The sequence below is a fragment of the Lytechinus variegatus genome, chromosome 5, assembly GCF_018143015.1.
Source record: "Lytechinus variegatus isolate NC3 chromosome 5, Lvar_3.0, whole genome shotgun sequence".
Taxonomy (NCBI): domain Eukaryota; kingdom Metazoa; phylum Echinodermata; class Echinoidea; order Temnopleuroida; family Toxopneustidae; genus Lytechinus; species Lytechinus variegatus.
Genome location: NC_054744.1, coordinates 44124918 through 44130940, shown reverse-complemented (window position 1 = coordinate 44130940; position 6023 = coordinate 44124918).

Sequence of the window (6023 nt, the reverse complement as noted above, 5' to 3'; positions counted from 1 at the left end):
GGTTTAAAATCTAATGAGATAAGCACCAACTATGATGTCTTGATTATTCATATATTCTTTTGGATAGTGGTATTCATTTACATCCGCAAAATACAACAATGCGTCCACTAACGACTGGTATTTCACAGTTTGCCAAGTACATTGTGCAACATACTATGATATTCATTCAAAGTAGGAATGCAGCAAAAACCTTTATAAAGTGTTCATTGGTGTGCTATTCTAGTCACCTGGTCTATTCAATTTCTTCATCCTGCTATGTAAGGCAAGCTAACGTAATATCTTGCTTTGAAATCTGCCTATCATAATGAAAAGAAATGAAAGGTCACTTGACCAAAATTGTCCAGAAGCAACTAAGAACTGGTCTATTACCTAAAGAGTGAGACCCCCTGAATAATTTGTAAAAAATGGGGAAAAACCTATGTAAGTTAAACTAGTCTAGCATATTGCACAGTCATATATCCGGTAGTAGATCAGAGAGCCAATGATATCATACTCACTTTCTTTGTCATTTCATTTTACATAAGTATATCATATATGTATATATTTGTCAATTCCTTTTCCTATGATAATCATATAGCGTGGTTAGACAGCTTTGTTAAACATGTGACAATGTTAATTTTAATCGAAGGCTTATTCATTTATCGAATATGAAAATTTAAATATTTCGTAACGTGAACAAGGTAAATGTAATATTGATCTATCATTCCACCCACTTACGAATGTTATACTACAATTTATTTATACAAAAGAAATTAATTATCAAAAGTAGTATACCAGTTGATTGGAATTGTATATCTCGCTTTTTTATATATTTTGTTTACGACCATAGTGACTTAAATTTAGTGTTCACTTAAATTTGATGCCTGGGAAATTCATAGAAAATAGAGGCTGAATTAAACCTTCCCTCGGACAAAATTGTATTACCTTACTTTTGCCAAACAATGTCACAGCAGCGAGTAACTGCACATCAGACAAGTCATTATATGCAATTTTCGTATTATATATCTCGAGAGCATAATGACTGGAGGTGACTGCTGTAATTATCGCTGTGATGTTATAATGACTTCCTAAACGTGCAGTCCTCGTGGATTACATCAACCAGTACTGACATCAACACACGTTAAAAAACGTTCATATATATTTTTTTTTCAATTCCGACTCTAGACATGTTTAGGAGGTGAGAGTGATTCAATGTCATATTACACAATATTTACCTAACTGAAGTAAGCAGCTTCCAGGAATTTCATGCTTCCATCGCTTTGGGTTGTTTTTGGTTCAATGAAATATAATTATGCTTGTTTGTCGCGTCATCTTGAAAAATAGATAGATAGATAGATAGATAGATAGATAAATGGTACGTATCAAAATTATCCACATATTGCAGTTAACAAACTGAATTGTATGTGAATTACAAAGTTAATAATACAAGTTTAGCAAATTACAAAAATGTTTAAGCAAATTGTTGTTGGAGTGACAGGCTTAAACATCTGAACAATGTGATATCTTTTTTTCTGTGGGAGCAGTTTTGATGTAAGTCGAATGGGCATGTTTCATTGATAATAATGTATGATGAAAATAATAGACTCGTTAATGGTTGTCTAGTATTGATCCAGGGGGTTTTATGGGTATTTATTTCGATATCGAACCTGCCATACTTGGCCACGAACCTCTTAAAATGCACTTTAAGTAGGGTGTTTGCAAATACCTCTAGGCCACCTACCATGATATACCTTAATGTAGAGCTGATCGAAGAGTAGGAAGGAGTAGGACTCAGTTACGTTTTAAAGAGACATTCGAGCTTTTTTTTAATACTTATAAGAAATAGTGCATTCCTTGTTGCGTATCTTCATGATCTTTATGTTTTCTTTGGTTACGTATCATGAAAACCATTCACGAAATTAAAAGCGAGAACCAATCGATAATAAATCGAGCGCAAGCAAAACTTTGAAGAAAAAAATTATGAAACCGCAGGCGTATCGCCATATTTTGTTCATCGAGCCGCAGTGATTGGATTGTAGACATAAAAGCTTAAGGGATATCTAGATAATCGCATGATGACGATTTCGTAATATACAACAGGTGATCCAAGAGCTTGGATTCTTAGACGTGTTAACCGTAAAGAAAGGTCAAAGAAAACAAGAGGGGCAAATGAAGGGGTAGGGGGGAAACCAAGTGACAATGCGCCTGAAATGAAGCTATACGTATTTATTAAAAAAAAAAAAATATAAAGTCGCAGTGTCATTCACAAAAGTAATATCAAGCTTAAGCCATGTACTATTCCATGTAATTTATTTTATTTTAGTTCAGTTAGTTTCGAAACAAGATTACGTAAATTCTACCTTTAAATGCGTTATACCTTCTTTTCTCTAGATGTCTACTTGAAGTGGATAGCATTCAGGAGGGTTTGCCCTGATTTTTTACACCCTTTGGTCACGGCTTCTGACGTTTGTCAAGCAAATATCAATAACAATGACATTGGATAAATATATGGTAATCTAATGGCGAACTATTTCAGAAACAATAATTGGGCATACCGTAATTTAGAACAAGTACTAGGTCCTAGATAAAAGAACAATGAATAGATTGTCGATAAATATATATATATAAATATATACATATATACAGTGCGTCCCAGAATAAACCAAACCGAGATTTAGCAATCATTTTTCATAACTTTATCATAAATAGAATAGACAAATGACCTACCAATTTAAAGCTTAGAATCTCCTCTTTCATCTAATGTTACCCATTCACGCATTAGTGAGCAAAAACAATTTGAAGAAAGGATACCAAAAACTCAATTGGCGGGGGGTATCTGGGTTTCAAAAAGAAAACTGCTCTTTAATTTGGTACCTAAATTACAGAAAATGGTCAAGAAATAAAAAAAGTTCTGGTCATTTGAAATAAGGCTTGTATTTCCATATTTTCATGAGATAAACGTGTTTTCACCGGTTTCCCACAGAAGCTTTCGCATGGTGAACAAAAGATTTAATGCATGGCTGATCGTCAACAAAACAGAATGTCGAGTGAGTTTGAAAGCCAGCCTGGAGAACCTCTTCATTTTATGAAATTATTGAAATTCAAGCCTTATTTCAAATGACCAGAACTTTGTTATTTCTTGACCATTTTCTGTAATTTAGGTATCAAATTAAAGAGCAGATATTGAACTTTTCAAAAATGTAGTTTTATTTTTGAAACCCAGACGCCCCCCGCCAAATGAGTTTTTGGTATCTTTTCTTCAAATTGTTTTTGCTCACTAATGCGTGAATAAGAAATAACCTAAGTAATATCAGATGAAAGAGGAGATTGGTAGGTCATTTGTCTATTCTATTTATGATTAAGTTATAATAAATTATCGCTAAGTCTCGGTTTCGTTTATTCTGGGACGCACTGTATATGATCTTCAGGAGTTGCTTGAAGGTCACACCTCACGTAAAGTTGCGTGAAACTCAGAGTTGCAAATAAAATTTGATGAACCTCCAGTCAACTTTGTGAAATTTTGTTTATTTCATATATATATATATATATATATATATATATATATATATATATATATATATATATATATATACTGTATATATATATATATAGGTAAGTGTGTAGTGATAATACTGCAATATCTAATAGTGCTCGACTGTGTATAAATAATTTATTTGTTGGATAGCTTATCTAAGCTGGCCGTACAGAGTGTTTCACCAGAAGGATCATCATCAGGAGTCGCTGATGATCCTTCGATATATATATATACTGAACCTGTAGAATAAATGCGCCAAAACAATAGTATATTTTTTTACTAAAGCGCCAGGTGGTTTGATCCTTTGACACTTGAATAAAAATCCAATTTATTTTGCGTAACGCTTGATTTCATATTCAACGATTTGAAAGATAACCTACGTAATTGCCATAGTCAGCTGATGACCAATCCAGGTTTTAATCTTTGACCGTGAAGGAAGTTTCCTATATTGAATTGCTCTTGTTTTAATAGGATGGCTAGGATAATAACAAGCCATCAACTACATCAAGTTCAAACAAGAATGCTGAATGCCTGCAGTTGATTATTAAGTATCATGACGATTGCAGATGTGATTCAAGACGGGACTATGATGACAAATGACTTTTGGGCAAATTCAGTTTTTCGCGTGAATGTTATAATCTTTACAGTGGCTTAAACACTTAAACATGGTCACACTTTTTTTTTCAAATACAGAATTCATATTTATGACCGTGGAAGTATTTGGGCACCTTGTAAAATGTAACACAACATCCTTCGAGCAATAATCCCTTAAGCGGATTTGTATTACCGATCCTCATATTCCGCATGAAACAAAGTAACCTATATATTACAATTTATATATCTTTGGCAACTTTGCTTTAAGAAAAAGTTACCCAATGGTCGTTGAGAATAAGATATGACATTTCGTTTGTAATGTTCCGTAGAATGCACTTTTCTGAACCCTTTACAAATAAATGAACATCCACGAAGAGACGTCTTCACTTGAATTTCCAATTCAGATCCCATTGTTGTTGATGAATGAAAGAAGTCGTTGGAAAATACTTGAAGTAACGGTGTGATTAATATCAGGGATTTGAGGTGATTGAAAACCAGGACAAACCGAAGTGACACTACGTATAATCTCAATCACTCTAATCATACCAGAGAGAGCAGGGGCCAGTAGCAGAAAGAGTTGTAATCAATCGCAACTCTAAAAATCATGCGCAACTTCATTCAACCAATCAACAGCGCGCATTTAGGGCTTGCGATTGATTTGTTTGACTTGCGTTCAAATGCAACTTTTTCTGCAACGGACCCCAGTATTGAAACTACCACGGATTGGACAGAAGAACGTCATTTTATCATATCTCGGTCACTTCCAAACACAAAGTTCATTTTATCATAGGGTCAAAATATGGTTTGGACTGACAAAAACAAATTGCAAGAGAGTTACTGTTGTCATTATTATTTGACTTAAGGAATAATATAATACAAAATAATATACCAAAATCCTCATCCGAAAAACTGATTATTTTCAAGATGGCATCTAAGATGTCCGCCATTCACTGAAAACTGATATAACGCACTCACTATCCACCATACACATCCGATTTTGGTGTATATTCCAGTTTAGTGGGTATAAAGATATATTGATACAGGTTAGAGATTGTAAGAACTATGACCATTTTTAAGTGATGGGAGTCATTTTCGGCGCTATTTTGGAAATAGGATGTCTAGGGTGGAAAATGACTTCTTTATGTTCATTTTCAGTGAATGACGGCCATTTTTGACACCATCTTGAAAATAACCACTTTCTAGGGAGTGGATTCTGGTAGATTTTACAACGTTATTTCATACGTCATGTAGTACAAAAAAAATTTGTGAAAACCGTTTAATGCCATTTCGAGGGAAGGAGTATTTTGAGTTTTTAACTAACTCGACTAATAATTAAACGTGAATTCCTGCCATCGATGTGCAAGTCACGCTGAATAACTTAAGCCATATTTGGGTTCATTGAGCAATTTCCTTTCAGTCCTTGATGTATACTTTTGTATTCTAAGTGAGATGAAGACTTACGACGTTAAAAAAGAGACGAAAAATAAGAAATAACCATGACCATATGCTAGTAGTGTACATTATACTGGATTATTTGTGCGACAAACATGAAATTATCCCGAATGCAGGTTTATTTCATGAAATTATTTTATAAAATAGACCTGCACGAGGGATAATTTCATTTTTGGAGTTCAGTTTGTCCAGTAATGTTGTATGATACAAGGTTCACTGAATTATAGTAAATTGTTCAACGCTTGCTTGGTTTGTTGTACGCGAGCAAATGGGAGGCTGAATACCATCCATAATGTACCTTGCAAGGGTCAGGAAAAGATGACGTCACTCTAAAATTATTAAAGATTCAACGCATTGCATGCGCTTAGTAAATGCTGACGTGCGAGGCTTATTACTTGCTAAATGCGCATTGCCAGTAATCGATATTCTCCCATTCATTTAACACGGGTTTTACCCTCCAAAA